The following is a 19,569-nucleotide window of genomic DNA, read 5'->3' on the forward strand; positions in this document are numbered from 1 at the left end:
ACAGTGAGAAAAAACAGTTTACAAGGAAGGAAAAGGAGAGTGAGGATGGCTGTGGAGAACCCAGCAGCAATGGCAGAGACTAGAAGGAATACAGGGCATAGTGGCGAGTGGTACAGAATCATGGAATCACCTACAAAATTCCAAAGAAAAACAATTTTTTACCTGAGGATTCTATATCTAGCCAAACTATGAAGCGTCAGGGTAGAATAAATACATTTTGACATTTTGAGAGGCTTAGATGGGAGGATGGCTTGAGCCTGGAAGTTCGAGACCAGCCTGGGCAACATGGCAAGACTCCATCTCTGTAAACAAACAAACAAAAATAGCCAGGCGTGGTGGCATGTGTTTGTAGTCCCAGTTATTTGGGAGGCTGAGGCGGGAGGATCACTGGAGTCCAGGAGGTCAAGGCTGCAGTGAGCCATGATCATGCCACTACACTCCAGCCTGGGCAACAGAGTGAGACCCTGCCTCAAAATAAATAAGTAAAAATTTAAAAATTAAAAAGCAAGGGGCTCAAAAATTACCTTCCATGTATCCTTTCTGAAGAAACTACTGGAGGATTTATTTCAGAAAAACAGAATTAAACCAAGAAAGGAAAATATATGGGGTTCTAGGAAAAGAGAATCTAATATAGAAGAATTACAAAAGCAAGCCCCAAACAATAGCATCTTGGGGTGGAAATAAAACCAGTCCAAACTGGGGTGGGACTGAGAACTAAGAGAGGAAAATCTCAGAGGGAGTGGAGAAGTAGAACCCATAAAGTGTTGGGAACATTTTGAATGAAACAAAAAACTTTAATAATCATGTGACATATCTGTTGGAGCATTTGAAGAAAACTAACAATAAGCCCATAGAAAATCTAGCAGAAAAAAAATGAAGTAATAATTAGCTCTGGATAAAACAAAACAAAACAAAATCCAGCCTGTAAAAGGAAACACAACTATTGTAAACTCCTTGACTCAGCAGTGACAATATTTACATGGTCCTGGTAATACAAATACAGATGTAATCAAGACTTGTACTATAATTAAGTTATGGGAAAGGAAAGACAGAAAGTAGAGTGCAGAAGAGAAAGCTAAGTTCTCATCTACTATAACTGAGAGTCAACAGATAATGCCAAAAATTGATCAATCATCAGTAGTATGTGTATATCCGCAAACATTTCAGGAAGGATATACGAAAGGCTGGTAATACTGGTTGCTTGCCAAGAGAAAATTCGGGAGGCTGGGGACCAGGGTAGGAAAGAGACTTTGATTGTTTTTATCTTTTTCTACTTGAATGTTGAACTATGTAAATATATTACTTATTTGAATAAAAGAAGGAAAAATGTAAGAGAAATAGCAGAAAGAAGACAATTCTTAGAAACATGGAAGCAACTAGAAGAATGGCTAAGAATGTTGAAAGGGGTTGTCTTTAGGGAGGAAGACTCTTTTAATAAGGAGAAAAGAGACTGCTGTATTTGGATATAAGCTTTAAAAAGTACCATCTTATTTTTAAAAATTAAGTTCATGTGAGCCGGGCACGGTGGCATATGCCTGTAAATGTAATCCCAGCACTTTGGGAGACTGAGTTGGGAGGATTGCTTGAGGCCAGGAGTTAAAGGTTACAGTGAGCTATGATCGCACAACTGTACTTCAGCCTGGGAGACAGAGGGAGACCCTATCGCATAACAAAACAAAACAATTAAGTGCATGTGTTTATATAAGTAAAAAGTTATTAAAACAATGTTAGAATATGAGAACTGCTTCTTTTCAGGGAGAAGTTAGCTTAGTTGTACAGATAAACTAAATTAGGTAAAAAAAATACTTGCCACAGTAAGAAATTTGTGCAATCCCAAGTCAAGTGAGCAAAATGCTAATACTGTTAATAACATTTTTTTTTTTGTTTTCCCACAACATTGTCTTAAAAGGTACAGTCTAAAATGGATTTGTATGTGAATAACAAAAATACAGCTGAAATCACAAAGCAGGGATATGTTTCCTAGGCTTCTTTAGTTTGCAGCACGTTTTAAGATGTAAATCGGCTGGGCACGATGGCTCACGCCTGTTATCCCAACACTTTGGGAGACCGAGGTGGGCAGATCACCTGAGGTCAGGAGTTTGAGACCAGCCTGGCCAACCTGGTGAAACCCCGTCTCTACTAAAAATACAAAAATTAGCCGGGCATGGTGGCATGCGCCTGTACTCCCAGCTACTCTGGAGGCTGAGGCAGGAGAATTGCTTGAACCTGGGAGGCAGAGATTGCAGTGAGCCGAGATCATGCTATTGCATTCCAGCCTGAGCGACAGAGCAAGACTCTGCCTCAGAAAAAAAAAAAAAAAGATGTAAATCTAGGTTAGGTGCAGTGATTCATGCCTATAATCCCAGCACTTTGGGAGGCTGAGGTAGGAAGATAGCTTGAGGCCAGGAGTCTGAGAGCAGCCTGGACAATATAGTGAGACCTCATCTCTACAAAAAAGTAGTAATAATAAATTAGCCAGGCATGTAGTCGTTCCAGCTACTCAGGAGGCTGAGATGGGAGGACTGCTTGAGCCCAGGGGGTGGAGGTTGTAGTGGGCCAAGATTGCACACCTGCACTCCAGCCTGAGCAACAGAGCAAGACCCTGTCTCAAAGAAAAAAAAACTGATGTAAATCTAGAAACAGACCCCATTATAATTTTAGAGAAGCAATAATCTACAAGTTTCAGATATTTACAGTAACCACTGAGTTTCATTAAATCAACTACACAAAGTAGTCAAATGTGGCTACATACACTCAGGTAAAGATTATTTTTTTCCCAAATATTCTTAGAAAAACTAGGGTCTTACCTGATAGGCTTCCACTTCCAAAAAATCTCTTACCTCTTAGAAAGACACCCTTTTCACCCTCAGTTCTGGAGAGTATGGTACATGTCCCAACCTGTTTCTTTAATTCACATAACTCAGTGTTAACTGATCACTTGGGCACAAGTGGCCACACGAAAATTCCCCTCAGGTGGCATCTTGGGTTCAAGCCCTATAGTCTGTTGGTGCTGCCTCACTGGAAAGAAGAGCTCTTCCTATTACTGAGGTGTGGTGTAACTCAAGGCTACAACAGAGGCCAATGCCTGAAGTCCACTTGCTCTGCCACAGTTCAGAAACTACTGTTTCTCATTTACTCATTCATTGTAATGGCTAATTTTATGTGTCTATGTTCCTGAGCCATGCGGTGCCCAGATACTTGGTCAAACATTATTCTGGGTATTTCTATGGGGGTCTTTTTGCCTGAGATTAGCATTTTTATCAGTAAAGCAGATTGCCCTCCATAATGTGGGTGGGTCTTATTTAACTAGCGAAGGTGCCACTAGAACAAAAGGATGAATGCTTTCCTGTGTAAGAGAGAACTTTCCAGCAGATGGTCTGTGGACTTCAGCTGGAGCATCAGTGCTTCCTGACTGAAGGCCTTGGAATTGGAACCTTGGTTTTTCTTGGGTCTTTAGCATGCTGGCCCATCCTACAGATTGGACTTGTCCATCTCCATAATCCTATGAACCAATTCCTTATAATAAATCTCTGTATATATCAATATCCATATCATCTATATCTATATTATCTATATATCTATATGTATATATCACCCATCAGTTCTTTTTTTCTGGAGAATCCTGATACACTCCATTCAAACAACTATTTCTTGAAGATGTACTATATGCCAAGCAGTAAGCTAAATGACTAAGTGTCAGAATAAAGAGTTAAAACTACAGTCCTTACCCTTGAAAGTTTAGAAATTTGGCAAGAATGCAGACAACAAATAGCTTTTCCTTAAAGTAAGCTGGCCAAGTTGGTCCCACACAGAGAAAATATACACATGAATTTCATTTAGGAGGTTTATGCTTAATCATAATCAGAGTCTGGCCAAATTTGCTTAAGCACTCATTTTTTTCTAGTGAATGGAAGTTTCCAGTGAACTATTGCAACTTTTTGTTCCCTAATAAGTTAGCCTCAGAGGACAATTGTACATTGATTTGCTCTTGATCCATGGAGCCATCCTTACTAATGCTTTTGTGTAGTCTTAGACATAATTGACCACCTTGGAATACTGCCCAATATTCAGTCATCTAGGAAATTTGTTGGCCCTGCCTTGTAGCCGTTGGCCTGTGAGAACCAAATGACACAAAGAAAACTAATAAGTGTACTAGCGTTGTCTGTGAGAGTTCTTTGAGCACGAACCACTCACTAAGCAGGGAACTCCAAGGGGAGCAGAATATTCCCAAGGATTTTGCTGTGCATCATGTCGTACGCAGAGTATATCAGGAAGAGCAATGGCTTTAAAGTCAGACAGATATGACTCCAACTCCTACACCTGCTTCTTAATAGCTAGCGACTTTGCAGAACGTATTCAATCTCTCTAAGCTTCAGTTTTCTCATCTCTAAAATGAGGACGATAATACCTTTTCACAGGATTCCTGTTAAGGCTGAATGGGATCATGCACAAACAGTGACAAGAATGATGCCTACCATACAGCACGTATGTTCAATTCATGGAGGTTCTTTCTAGCACAAAGCTTTGGTGTATCTTTGATTCATCTCTGTGCTTGTAAAAGCAGTAGGGGCTGGTTATAAACATTTGCTTGCAAAGTGTTTCTGTATACATACAGTCTCCATCTCAAAATTTAGTATTGCGTTTTTAGAACAAATGAGCTATTTTAGTTTAAAGTACAACAAAATCTTTGTTCCTCAGAATACTAGAAAATGAGCAGTAAATGGATGTCCGAAAGGCTGGCCAATGAAGAGTTAATCACATTGGCAAGATGAGCATGCCTAGTCTTCCTCTTCCTCCCAGGGAAACATAAAAATGCAATTGAAAGAACAGAAATTGAAGTCATTATTGTTTGTGAGCCAGAGAGCTAGCTCCCAACCCTCCCCTCCCCTTTTTAAAAATGAAGCCTGGCCAGGCATGGTGACTTACGCCTGTAACTGCAGCACTTTGGGAGGCTAAAGCAGGAGGATCAGATCACTTGGGCCCAGGAGTTTGAGATCAGCCCCCGGCAACATACAGAGACCCTTGTCTCTACAAAAAAATAAAAATAAATTTTAAAAATTACCCAGGTGTGGTGGTGCATGCCTGTAGTTCCAGCTACTTGGGAGGCTGAGATAGAAGGATCGCTTGAGCCTGAGAGGTTGAGGCTGCTGTGAGCCATGATCACACTACTGTACTCCAGCCTGGGCAACAAGGTGGGACCTTGTCTCAAAACAAACAAACAAACAAACAAAAAAACATCCCTTGAAGCTTAGATGACCAGCATGGTGGCTCACGCCTATAATCCCAGCACTTTGGGAGGCTGAAGTGGGAGGATGCCTTGAGGCCAGGAGTTCAAGATCAGCCTGGACAACATAGTGAGACCCAATCTCTTTAAAATGAGGGCTAGAAAACTCTAAAAATCCCAGTAGTAGCTCACAAGACTTATTTGTTTCCTTTGGAGAAGCTAATGAGATTGGTGATTTTTGCTAGCCTGTCTCAAAAGCGCTGATTTCTAGAACCTTGAAGCTTTGTTGTAGCTTTTTTTCTGATTCATCTTTGTGCTTGTAAAAGCAGTAGAAAAGTGTTAGATAACACAGCTTACTCTACTCAATTACAGTGCTTAACAAAGACTAACTCAAGGGAATTAAGGAAAGAGGAGAGGGAAAGCAGGGGAAATTTTCAGAGAAATATTTCACTTAGAAGGTCATAAAAAGATGGTTCGAAACTGCAGTGTAAAGATTGTAACTGACTCATATTCTAAAAATTGCACTAAAGAGTTTTGGGAAGTTGTAAAATAGAGATGTAACAATGGAAACATTACTCATCACCAAACCAAAAAGCATAGTAAAGTTGTAACTCTTACTTAAGATAGCTAAAAATAATGGGTTGTGGGAAAATGTTCAAGAATAATATACTAATGGAAATGGAAATAGATGATCCTATGTATTTGATAAATATTTTCAAGTACTGAATTTTTTCAAAGTTTATTTCTTGTAGCATCAACTAGTAGGCATAGCTTATTACATTATTAAACTCAGAGCTACTGTTAGCTCTTCAGAAAGGCTGGAGATAATGCAATGCTGACCATAGACAGCATGGTTTACTGACAAACCATCTTGGGAGACAGTCTTCTTACAGATTTAGAAAAGTATATTCAAATTTTGATGAATCTTTTCTAGTATTAAAGTTTGAGTTACAAGCACAAGAGAGAAGAAAAAAAAATCTAAGCAGAAATTCAAATGGTCATATAAGAATTTTTGGCTGGTGTAGTGGCTCATGCCTGTAATCCCAGCACCTTGGGAGACTGAGGCTGGAGGATCACTTGAGCCCAGGAGTTCAAGACCAGCATGAGCAACATGGCGAGACTCTGTCTTTTCAAAAAATAATTTTAAAAAATTAGCTGGGTGTGGTAGTGCACACTTGTGGTCCCAACTACTTGGGAGGCTGAGGCGGGAGAATCACTTGAGCCCAGAACCAGACAGCAGTGACCCATGATCATGTCACTGCACTCTAGCCTGAACAACAGAGTGAGATACTGTCTCTACAAAAAAAAAAAAAAAAGATTTTGTAAAAATTCTATGAACTTTTAATATAAAATGGTAAAAAAAGCTTTCACTTCCTAGAGCCGAGATAGGGTGGCTTCACATGGTCTTCAGAACAAGTTCAAAGTCCTCATTCTGATATTGAAGCAAGATAGAGTTCCATTTTATGTCTTTGTCCTGAAAACAATACTCATCACAGATTAATCATCTGTATGCAATGAACAGTGCCAGACACCTTTATATCAATTTTCTTTAATCCTTAGAACAATCTGCAATGGCTGGGTTGTTCATTTACAGATAAGAAAACTGAGACACTGCATCTTAAGCAAATTGCTCAAGGTCACACGCCTTTGAAATACAAACCCCAACCACTGGTCTCCAAGAAGAAAGCCTGTCTTCTTTCTCCCCATATCAAGTGAGTTGCCAAATCCATGCTCATGCAGCCTTTTGAGCCACTGCTCAAGCTGTTTGCCTTTAGGTGAAAAGTATTTCCACCTTCTCTGCTTACCTTTCCAGTTCTAGATCACCCCTCAAAGCCCTAGAGCCAGCACTCATAACCTGATTGCGTCCAGGAATATCAGTTTCTCCTCTTCTAGCCTTGGTGTAGAACAGGCTATCTACACCACTTGTCCCAGCATTTGATTAGCCAGTCTAGCACTCCACCTGACACTGTCTTTGCTTTATCTTTTATCTGTTTTTTTTTTAATTGTGCAAATATTTCTTCTAAACATGATGGCAAGAGCTAATTTTTAAAAATTGTCACATGCTTCCTTTTCTTTTTTTATTCTCAGTAGGATCAAGAGTAATTATTTAACAGATTTAAAGTTTCCTGCATTTTTGTTGCCCATTATATATCACTATACCTTAGGAGGAGAATTTACTTTTTGATTTGCCACTATACAATGATGAAAATAATCTACTTTAAGTAAAATTTCCAATGAAATTGTTTTCACAAACCAATTATAGTTCATAGGACTGCATAATTGAGCTTCACTATTATTCTTATTAATTTAATATAACAAGAATTATTGATCAGGACAGGGATGAATTGAATAGTTGCATTTTAGCCAACAGTATGAAATTTCCCTTTCATTGATTTTTCTGCTACCACCACAACAAGGTTCAAAGCAACAGATTGGGGTTTTACCTTTTCTCTCTGTCCCTGGACACACTTAAGTAGATCTTCTGTTAAGTAGTAAATTTGTCAGAAAGAAAGAGCCAACAGGAAAGCTCTAGAATAGAGAAGCAACCGGATAAACTACCTCAAGAAAAAACACAAACTGATTGTGTAAACCCTGGCTGACAAGCTCATCAGCCAAAATTCTCTATAGGGAACCTATCATTATCAAGCCAGAAATAGGTAGAGCCTGACATTCCAGGTGCCAATGCAAAGCAGTGGATGTTATTTAACCCTGGACAGAAGGACAGGAATACTGATCCCCAAGGTTGGTCCCATGCCTGAAAGGAGCATGTAGGAAGAACCCTGTGTGCAGCCCATTTTGGGGCACAGCTGTGAGGCTGCTTAGTGGCTCGAAGTGAGGCACTGTGAGACTGTTACATGGGCCTCAGAGCACCCCACTATACATCCCCTGGTCCTCGGTATCTGGTCTAGCTGGGGGCAAAGGCTAATGTGGTGGAATGTGCTAATCTATGATTCCAGGAAAAGAATCAACCACTTTTTTCAGGCAGTCACCGAGAGAGGGACAGAGATTATGCCAGGGTAGAGCATCTCAGCCCTAGCCTATGGTTTTGGCAGCTCAATATTGGGGCTGATGTGGCTTCTGCTCCTCCAAGAAATATATTTCTGCGTTTGACAACCAGAATCCAGCCAAACACCTGGATCTTACTTCCTTTCCTTTTCCTTGGGCCATTTACACATTCTAACTTCACAAACTCCCCTTCCCTTCTCACTGATAGTGAAATCTTTGGACCACAAGTCAAATATTTGACTTTGGAGAACCAAGAGGCTGGCAAAAGAACTGGAGACAGCACGGCCATGGCTTTGGGATTTTTTTTTGTGTGTGTGACCTTTGGAGAGGTACCTGACACCTGCTCATAGTCACTCTGGTTTTGCCTGCTTAGCCTGTGGGAACTGAAAACAGGCGGCTGCTTAAGGATGCTGATTTCATTTATATACAGCGCAACCTTGCTGAACAATGCTGTTTTGAACAAAGCTGCCTTCTGTGTATCAGCGCTGGAGTAAGTGCGCATCTCCTCTGCACCACATCTCTGCCACCTTGCACACACAGGTCTCTGTGCCATCCTGGAAGGTTCTCAGTGCCTCATGATTGGGAAGGAAGAGAGGTGTCACCCTCGTCTTCGCACTACACCAGGGTGGACAGGCAGGGGCGGGGAATGCTAGAGAGGCAGGTGATCTGCCTTCCTGTTACTTCACCAACTGGCCCCACCATCCAAAGTACAACAGCCCCAACCCACAGGGGAGAGGCAGGGAGAATCCAGCCAACTCTCAGTGCTAGTCCGGCTGGATATGTTTTACCTCTGGTCAAGATATTCTTGTCTGTGCAGAGAGGTGTAGAGTGCTCCTCTTTGGTCATGGAGACATACTATACTCCATGGCTTGTGTGGCTTAGAGAAGGCTAGAGGGAAATTCAAGAGATGAGTGAACTGGGAATTTTGGAATCTCATTTGTAAGAGTCATACTTCAACACTGGTGCTGCTTATAAGCTTATACGTACAGTCAATCCATATTCCCCCCCCCCCCCCCCCCCGCAAAAGATGGAGCACCAGAAGGCAGCTTCAGGACACTTCCCAGGCCTCCTGAACCCCATTCACCCCATCTCCTCCACCAGTGGAGGGAGCAAGAGAGCTGTGAGTGGCAGATGTGGGGGAGGTGGAAAGCGTGGTTAAGAATGGTTAGAATTATCACTATCTCAGAATCTCCAGGGGGCAGCCTCATTAATTTACAGCCAGGGGAAGATTAGGGAACTAGAAACGTTCCTTTATTCAAACAATCCAGAGAGATCTATGGAGGGGTAGACACTCGGCCAGGAAGACATGACTTGCCTTTAGAAAGACTGAGGCCAAGAGATGTGTCTTCAGGTTAAAAGAAAGAATCAAATCATACAACTGAAGCTACAGGAGGCCCTGGGAGAGCTCCCACTCACACCTGTTACCTACAAAGAAGGCAAAACTCTGGTTGTGGTTGCCTATCTGGACGGGGGACCAGCTTTGGCTGGGGTGTTTTGCTTAGCAAGCACGAAACATTTTTAAAGGTTTTACCCTTAATTAGTTGCCAACCTCTAAAGATCTGGAGATGTCATATTCACAAATTTAAAAACCAAAAATTCCAGCTTCCCTTGGCAAATCAGAAGATCTGGCGAAGCTGGCTGACATTGAGCGTGGCTCACAAGTAAACCAAGTGAACCCCAGCAGGTCCTGGCCCTCCTCGGACATCTATGATCCCTGCCTGGCCCTGCAGTGGTAGACTTCGTCCTCTTAGGCATGGACCAATGTTTCTCTACATAGTGTTTTGCCTGGGGAGCTCCTAGAACATATCCATACCTGGGCTTAGACCAGTTAAGTCAGAATCTTGGAGTCTGGGGAAGGATCCAGGCTCAGAGGCATTTTTAAGTCCCCAGGTGATTCCAGCCTGAAGCTAGGGTAAAGAATACCTGGTCTGGGGCCATGAAAGGCAGATGATAAATTGTTCTCTTTTAGATGCTTCTTGGTGGTTAATTTTACTTTTTCACCATTTTGTAAGTTTTTCATTATATCCAATCAAAATCTGATTTTCTCCTACTCTATCCTTCTCAGCCCCTCACACATTTGACAGTAACGAAGTCGCCACTCCACCTTCTCTCCCTGAAACAGCCTGGGTTCTTTTAGTCTCTCCTCTTTCTGCCTCATTATTTGATTTCCCCATTCTGAACCCCTTTCCTCCAATTTCTGCATATTCTTTTTAAAGTACAGTGGACAAAATTAGGAACAATACCCTAACCATTATTTTACTAGAGTAGAATTCAGTAGAAGAATTTATTTCTAGTTTCGATATGTCATATGTAATATTTCAGAATCACATTTATTTCTTTTAACATTTCTACTTAATCATCATCTGGTTTTTATTAGCAAGAAACTCATGTGCAAAAATCTGAGAAACCCCACTTCAAGATGGAAAACCAAAATTTGGGGCAAATTTTTTTTCTTTCTTTTTTTTTTTTTTTTTGAGACAGAGTCTCGTCCTGTCCAGGCTGGAGTGCAATGGTGTGATCTCGGCTCACTGCAACCTCTGCCTCCTGGGTTCAAACAGTTCTCCTGCCTCAGCCTCCCTAGTAGTTGGGATTACAGGCGCCCACCATCACATCCAGCTATTTTTTGTATTTTTAGTAGAGATGGAGTTTCACCATGTTGGCCAGGCTGGTACTGAACTCATGACCTCAGGTGATCCGCCTGCCTCGGTCTCCCAAAGTGCTGGGATTACAGGCGTGAGCCACCGTGCCCGGCCAATTTGGGGCAAATTTAAGCACCAAATGTCAAGCATTATTTTTGAGGCAGACAGACATCAATCTTTCCCCAGGGCCATGACCTGATAAATAAAATTAAACAAACCATATGTGTCCATATGCACACCATATGTGTACAAGCAATTGGTTAGTGTATTTTTTTTTTTTTTTTTGAGACGGAGTCTCACTCTGCCGCCCAGGCTGGAGTGCAGTGGCGCGATCTCGGCTCACTGCAAGCTCCGCCTCCCGGGTTCCCGCCATTCTCCTGCCTCAGCCTCCTGAGTAGCTGGGACTACAGGCGCCCGCCACCACGCCCGGCTAATTTTTTTGTATTTTTAGTAGCTGCGGGGTTTCACCATGGTCTCTATCTCCTGACCTTGTGATCCGCCCGCCTCGGCCTCCCAAAGTGCTGGGATTACATGCGTGAGCCACCGCGCCCGGCCTGGTTAGTGTATTTTTAGGCAAATTCTAAGCTATACTGATTACTACTTTTCTGAGGATTGTTATATTTTAATTTTTCCCTTTGTAGTCTTTCTGTCTTTTCTGCTTGCTCTCATTAAGCCAATCCTCAAATGTCAGGTTAAAAGAAAAGCTGCTTGGTGGGAGATGAATTGGAAGACATGCAGAAATCATAGTCTATCTATTAGGCTAGGAGTTAGATATTAGTTTGATGGATAGATATTACCCCGTTACACCCATTATATGGATCAGGAAAGGGAGACCTGGAAAGTTTAAGTAGCTTGTTCACGGTTCATCGCTCACACTCCCAACGCAGGGTCCTGGCTCTGGTAAGCCCCTCTGGGGAAGGTGAGGTCTTCCATTGGCCATCAGCCCTTGACCGTGGAGGCTAGACACCACATCAAGAAACCTGAGCCTCAGAGACTGCAGCAGTTAGACTTCAGGTCCCATAAGAGAAGAGCCTGCCTCTGTATCACATATTTGGGCCTGCGCCAAATCAACACAGAAATGCACTTGAAACATTAAACAGGACGTTCTGAAACCACGTGACTCTGTGAAACGCTCCTCGGAACCTTTAGGGAAGGGCCAAGGTTCTTTAAGAAATAGGTAAACCAGAGAGACACCCTTGCATGATGCCAGCTCAGTAAATTTAAAACCTTGTCTGGAATTAAATATAAAACTGAGTTGAACTTCAAGATTCCTTCTAGCAATCGATAGTAAGGGGGAAAAAAACCCCACACCCACTCACACTCATATTTTGGGGAGAAAGGAGGGAATTGAAGTCTTGTCACTTCATGTCTGCCCTGGTAAGCACATTGTGCTAAGAGAAGGAAGAAACGAGTTCTGGGCGCGGCGAGACCCTGAGGCCCGCAAGGCTCTGAAATCCCAAAGGCGCTGAGATCTCAAAGGAACCCGGACGCGCCCCCTCCCGGGCCCGGACTCTGCGATGCGCGCTGCTCCCTGAGACGCCGCCACGCCCGTGTCCCTGCAGGACCAGCCGCAGCCGCCACTGCGCAGCGCACAAAGGTCCTCACGGGCTGGAACACTGGCCTCATCTCGTTGTTTCGAGCCAACCGTAAAACGCGCCTTCTCTCCATTTTCAAAAAGGGCCGGAAAGATCAGGGGCGGGGCGGGGCTGCCTGCCCTGGCTGCCTAGGCCCAAGGTTCTTTCCTTTGTGTGTGGATCCCCAAAGCACAGGGCCGTTCCAAGCCCGATGCTGGCAACCCTGCACTCACGCCCACGTCTGCAGCCTTCCGGCTGTCGCCTCCTCGCCAGTGAGCACCACCTCCAGACGAGGCGTGGCGACGCGCTTCTCGGGGCCCTTCCGCAGCCCAGCCGCACGCGCGCCCGCCTCTCCTATCCCTGCCTTTCTGTCCCCACCACCGGTCTGGAAGCTTTAAGCGCCCAGCCGCCTGCCAGCAGCGCGGGGGCCGCAGATACTCACGTTTCCAATTGTGTCCCGAAGCGCGCACTGCCCCCGCCACTGTAATTAGAAGGACGGGAAAGCGCTCTGAGAGCTGCCTTTCAGACAAGCGAGGGGTAACAAGCAGGCGACCAGCTGAAAGCCCCTCATTTTCTGCAAGTTCACTCAAAATGCTCCTCAGTGCCGCCAGCGCAGCTGCCAAGTTTAATAACTGTGTCAGACAGCCCGCCCCTCCCCCACAAGGAGCCACAAAGATGACAGGCGGGGGACTAAATCCGCATGCCCAGCCGCAGTTACCCGGCCTCAGCCCCAGCGACGCCGCCGCTGGAATGACTGTGCAGGGAACGACCAGGAAAAGGTGCAAATGCCAGCCCTGACCTAGGAATTCTCCACAAACCTTTGTTCACTCCGAACAGAAATCAGATCCTTTTCCCAACAGTATTTCTGAAACAAAACAAGAGGCAGGAGCCTTTCTAGGTAACCCAACCTGCATTTCAAATGCAGAAGGCGCTTTCGCAGCAACACTCATCCCTATTTCTACTGGGTTTCTGGGTATTGATGGGCTATTCTGCGCACCATGCAAAGCGTAAGAAGCTCATTCAACTGCTCTGCTCCCGTTTCAGTCGCGCGCACCAACGCTTGTGTCTGTCCCCAGGACCCTGGCCAACAGAACCTTACTGTCTGAGGGGGCTCCTTGGCAGTTCCTCGTTGATTTGGACCATTTCCAAAGCACGGGCAGCTCCTCGAAAGCGACTCAATCTTGTCAAGCTGGAAGGAATCAGTGGTTCTGTTTTGCAAGTGGAATATCAAAGTGAAGTACTCCACCGAAATTAGTATTTTATAGCATATATATATTTATGTGTGAGAGACTGATCTCGAGCTCACGGCAGCCTGGCGGCCTTACCCCAGGCCCCTAGTGCCCCGGCTCCGCCCAGAGAGCCCTTCCCTGCTAGGCCCAGCCAGCCGCACCTGCCTCTACGGGGGATGGTTTCCCTGGAAACTCCGGAGAGCCGGTTCTCCCTCCAGACACGCGGTTCCCTTGACAACTGCGACTTAGCACTAGGCCTTCTAAGAAGAATGTCCATGAATGCCTGTTTTAAATCACAGATTCAAAGAGATTCATGAGGGTGGTTGGTCAGGAATAAGATGTCTGTGATTTGGGGGAATGGAAGAGGGACCGCGCGAGCCTGAGTGGGGTCAGTGGCTATCACAGGCGAGGGACTGCGTAGCTCACCCTTCCCTACCAGTGAGTTAATACCTGGGTTTAGAATGAATACATTCTCTTCGGCTTATTTCCTTTTCTCTATTTATTTTCCTTAAGATACTATTTAAACAGTTATTTTACACCGACAGAGCACTAGCTGGCTCCAGGTAGGAGTGAGGAAAAGCCCATAAAGATGTGTGAAACAGAGGTGAGACTTCGTGGGAATAATACTTGGCTATAGATGATCTCATGCACAGAAATTCAAGAACTGTTTCAAGTACAATCTTGCATCATCAGGCCATGATGGTTATGAAATTTCACTCATGATTTCGGTTGGGTCCTATGGAGAAAAGAGGAAGTGTAGATGAGACTAGGCATATTTATGAAATATTTAAATGTCCACATGCCACCTGGTTCCTTTTGTTTTGGTTTTGTTGTTGTTGTTTGTTTGTTGAGACACAGCTTCACTCTGTTGCCCAGGCTGGAGTGCAGGGGCACCATCTTTGCTCACGGCAACCTCCGCCTTCCGCGTTCAGGTGATTCTCCAGTCTCAGCTTCCTGAGTAGTTGGGAATACACGTGTGAGCCACCACACCCGGCTAATTTTTGTATTTTCAGTAGAGATAGGGTTTCACCATTTTGGCCAGGCTGGTCTCAAACTCCTGGCCTCAAGTGATCTGCCCACTTTGGCCTCCTCCAGTACAGCAATTACAGGTGTGAGTCATTGCCTGACCTCTGTCTTGTTACTTTTGGTTACAGACACATCATACTAATCACACCACAAATAGATGCTAAAAGGTAAAATGAAACAAGTTAATGAGCTTGCATCCAAGGCATAAGAAGATTGTACAAAAAAAAAATTACACATGCCTCATACTGGTTTCTCCTATGATCAATTATATATTCCGTATTTGAGCTATTAAAAGTTAAAAATCAGTGGCATGTTTGAATTAATGAGATTTTACTATACACATTATGATAATATGATTATGTTAATCTCTGGGTTGAGACTGAAATATGTACATACAAATGCATCCTTTTAAAAAGTCATAAATTCATTTCTGAAAAGTTTAACATGCATCCAATTTTCACAAAGCAAGTGATATTTCCATATTCTAGGGAAATGGTTTATGTAAAATAAAACACACAAGAAAATTTCTTCATAAAGCAGAAAAACCTTTTTGTTAAGAAAAATCATGCCTGTAATCCCAGCACTTTGGGAGGCTGAGGCAGGCAGATCACAAGGTCAGGAGATCAAGACCATGCTGGTCAACATGGTGAAACCCCATCGCTACTACAATACAAAAAAAAAAAAAAAATTAGCCAGGTGTGGTGATACGCGCATGTAGTCCCAGCTGCTCGGGAGGCTGAGGCAGGGGAATTGCTTGAATCTGGGAGGCAGAGATTGCAGTGAGACGAGATCGCGCCACTGCACTCCAGCCTGGCGAGTGAGAGCAAGACTCCATCTCAAAAAAAAAAAAAAAGAAAGAAAGTAAAAAGAAAATAGAAAAGAAAAAGAAAAATCCTCTAATTTCTGTTTTTAAATTCTATTTATTTATTTATTTATTTATTTATTTATTTATTTATTTATTATTTTGAGATAGAGTCTCACTCTGTCACCCAGGCTGGAGTGCAGTGGTATGATTCTGGCTCACTGCAACCTCTGCCTCCCAGGTTCAAGCCATTCTCCTGCCTCAGCCTCTCGAGCAGCTGGGACTACAGGTGCTCACCACCAAGCCCGACTAATTTTTGTATTTTTAAAAGAGTCGGAGTTTCACCATGTTGGCCAGGCTGGTCTCGAACTCCTGACCTCAAGTGATCCACCCATCTCAGCCTCCCAAAGTGCTAAGATTATAGACGTGAGCCTGTGCCTAGCCTAATTTCTGTTTTGAAAATTCACATGCTGTATCCTGAATCTGCTTTGAAGCACAAATTTTGTAAACATGTGACCCAGATGTTTATTTGCAAATGGAGATCTCTAAAACAGAAATATGTATACCCAGCAATATAATATACATCCATACATAGGCATCTCCTAATACATTTCATGTTTGAGAAAACAAAAAATTCTTAACAGATCATCTTCACTTTTAACAAAAATTAACAGTGAACATTGTAGAAGGCAGTTAAAAGATACTAAGAATGCAGTCATTGAAATGTCTTCCTAAAGGATAATTAAGAGCAGGACGATTATATTCAGAATATTATATTAGCTGATAATATTAAGTGAAATTCAGAACAGTAGATAGTTATGATTCCAGTCTTTTTTGAAATTATATGTGTGTATACTTATGACTATGATGATGTGAGGGAATTCTTGGCTTTATATTTGCCAATTTTTTTTTCTTTTTCTTTCCTTGTTTTCTTTTTTCTTTTTTTCTCTTACTCTGCCCCCCAGGTTGGAGTGCAGTGGTACAAACATGGCTCACTGAAGACTTGATCTCCTGGGCTCAAGTAATCCTTCTGCCTCAGCCTCTCTGAGTAGCTGGGACTATAGGCGTGTACCACCATGCTTGACTAATTTAAAAAATATATTTTTTGTAGAGACAGGGTCTTGCCATGTTGCCCAGGTTGATCTCAAACTCCTGGGCTCAAGCAATCCTCTCGCCTTGGCCGCCCAAAATGCTAGGATTACAGGCATGAGCCACCGTGCCTGGCAATGTTTTCTATTTCATTTCATTTTATTTTATATTTTATTTATTTTAGAGACAAGGTCTTGCTCTGTTGCCCAGGCTGGTCTTGAACTCCTGGCCTCAATCAATCCTCCTGTCTTGACCCCTATATTTTCCATGACAAACATTTCCATGGAGAGCAGCGTGGTAGAGTGGTTAAGATGGTAGATTCAAAGTCAGAGGCCAGGTGCAGAGGCTCACGCTTTTAATCCCAGCACTTTGCAGGGCTGGGATTGCTTGAGACCAGGAGGTTGAGACCATCCTGGGCAACATAGGGAGATACTGTCCTACCAAAAATAAAAAAATTAGCTGGGTATGGTGGTGGGTGCCCGTAGTTCCAGCTACTTGAGATACTGAGATGGGAGAATCCCTTGAGCCTAAGAGATTGAGGCTGCAATGAGCTTTGACTGCATCACTGCATTCCAGCCTGAGTGGCAGAATGAGACCCTCTCTAAAAAACAAACAAACAACCCCCCCAAAGGCGGATAGATCTGGCTTTAAATCTCAGCTGCTACTTCCTGTGTGTTCTCATTTCAAAAATGGGAGTAATAACAGCATGTTACTCAGCATGGTTGGAAGGATTAAGTGAGATAATACCTGAAGAATACTCAACACAGGACCTGGCACATGGAAGAATGTGTTCATTATAGCAAATGTATTTATCCTAATTTGTAGGCTATTTTTTTTCCCAGCATTTTAGTTCTATATTGGACATTTTTGACCTTTCAATTAGACCTTTTTCTTCTTCTCCTTCTCCTTTGTCTTCTTCTTCGTCTTTCTTCTTCTTCTGGCAGGATCTCACTGTGTTGCCCAGGCTAGAGTGCAGTGGTGAGATCACAGCTCACAGCAGCCTTCACCTCCTGGGCTCAAGTGATCCTTGCACCTCAGCCTCTTGAGTAGCTGGGACCACAGGCACATGCCCCTACTCCCAACTAATTTTTAAAATTTGTAATAGAGAAGAGGTCTTGCTATGTTACCCAAATGAGTCTCGAATTCCTGAGCTCAAGAAATTGTCTCACCTTGGCCTCCCAAAGTGCCCAGCCCACTAGTATTAATATTTTATAAATGCAACATTGCTCATATTTGTCCACAGTTTTTACCTATATTTCTCATCATTCCTTTTTGCTTCTCAGAATGTCCTTCTGGGATCATTCTCCTTTTCCTTGAAGTACATCCCTAGGAAGATTCATAGTGTTTTGTTACTGAATTATCTCAGTTTTGGTTTGATAATGTCTTCATTTTGGTTTTGTTCTTGATATACAGTTTCACTTGACATTATTTTGGGGTTCATGGTTATTTCCTTTTTTCTTTTTCTTTTTTTTTTTGAGACAGAGTCTCACTCATTGCTCAGGCTGGAATGAATGCAATGTTTTGATTATGGCTCACTGCAGCCCCGATCTCTTGGGCTCAAGTGATCCTCCCACCTCAGCCTCCAGAGTAGCTGTGACTATGGGCGCATGCCACATGCCTGACTAATTTTTTGTATTTTTTTGTAGAAACGGGGTTTCACCAAGTTGCCCAGGCTGGTCTCAAACTCCTGGCCTCAAGCAATCCACCCGCCTTGGCCTCCTAAAGTGCTGGGATTACAGATGTGAGCCACCACGCCCAGTCTCATGGTTATTTTCAAGTAATACTTTGAAAATATAATTCTGCTGTCTTACAGCTTCACTGTTGCTATTGAGAAATCAGCTGCCATCTAATTTTTGCTTTTTTTCTAGTTAGTCTGTCAGCATTAGGTGTTTTGCTTCATGTTATGCTTGTATTCCATTATATTATTTTTACAAAATATCGGACACACTTATTTAACATTCTATACCAATCACTCTAGTCTTCAGTCTCTGCAGGTTTAACTCAGCAGCTTTTTGTCTCAGCTGACACTTACTCATGATGTCTTATTTTCCTGTTTATTTAGTGGTTTTTAATTGTGGTGAATTCTCGTACCTGGAAGCTTTATCCTATGGGAATTCTGTGTTAAAGCGCAATACCCTGGGAGGTGAATTAGGAAGATCGGGACACTTCCCACATGAAACCACTTTAAAACAAATTTTATGTTTAAAGTTTTCAAGTCCAGTAGCACGTGTAAATTTCAGGCTCACACACTTGTGAGTTGGAGCACATGGTTGGGCAATTCTGAGCGTTTCTCCGTACTTCACCCAGAGCCAAGCCTGAGATAGGTAACATGGTCTTACGCAGGTACATTTTTCATAATCATTGTGTTCCTTTTCAGGGGTTCTGGCTTCAGTTTGGGCGTCTCTTATCAGGCCTCCAGCCCTGCTCAAGCCCCAGGCTTTTTATTTCCTTCTCTTGTATGTGGCTCATTCAAATTCAAACCGTAAGCCATGGAGGGTTGGCAGACATTCTCCACTCCCACCCACAAAAAGGCCTGCTCTACCCTGTTTACCTCGTGCAATTAAGCTTTCTTACAGTTCGGCCTTCTTCTTTTTTTTTGTTTGGAGATGGAGTCTCGCTCAGTAAACCAGGCTGGAGTGCAGTGGCGCAATCTCAGCTCACTGCAACCTCTGCCTCCCAGGTTCAAGCAATTCTCCTGCCTCAGCCTCTGGAGTAGCTAGGATTACAGGTGCATGCCACCATGCCTAGCTAATTTTTGTATTTTAGTAGAGATGGGGTTTCACTCCTGACCTCAGGTGATCCGCCCACCTAGGCCTCCCAAAGTGCTGGGATTACAGACGTGAGCCACTGCGCCCGGCCATTCTGTCTTTTATTAACTTTACCATCAGCCCAGCAGAGCTTTGAAATATTAAGACAAATAATCCAACTTAAAAAGTGGGCTAGGCCAGGCGCGGTGGCTCACGCCTGTAATCCCAGCACT

The 19,569-nt window shown here is 43.3% G+C and overlaps 1 protein-coding gene and 1 long non-coding RNA gene across 4 annotated transcripts in view; one reads left to right on the forward strand and one right to left on the reverse strand.

The window, feature by feature from the left end:
- LOC105463500 (tripartite motif containing 2) overlaps positions 1–13,767 on the reverse strand; it is a 186,232-nt gene extending 172,465 nt beyond the window's left edge. For 2 of the 3 annotated variants that reach the window (XM_011710630.2, XM_071092916.1), the window contains exon 1: positions 12,886–13,080. The gene's annotated coding sequence lies outside the window, so the exon portion shown is untranslated. Of the gene's footprint in view, positions 1–12,885; positions 13,081–13,542 lie in introns of those variants that run through there. The other variant, XM_011710624.3, reaches the window with a different exon arrangement.
- Positions 13,768–13,879: 112 nt separating this feature from the next.
- On the forward strand, positions 13,880–18,772 carry LOC139362301 (uncharacterized). The gene is made up of 3 exons (XR_011620901.1): positions 13,880–14,110; positions 14,218–14,276; positions 18,652–18,772. It is a non-coding gene; the product is annotated as an uncharacterized lncRNA (long non-coding RNA).
- Positions 18,773–19,569: the final 797 nt, after the last annotated feature.

Source organism: Macaca nemestrina, chromosome 3 (genome assembly GCF_043159975.1).
Source record: "Macaca nemestrina isolate mMacNem1 chromosome 3, mMacNem.hap1, whole genome shotgun sequence".
NCBI lineage: Eukaryota > Metazoa > Chordata > Mammalia > Primates > Cercopithecidae > Macaca > Macaca nemestrina.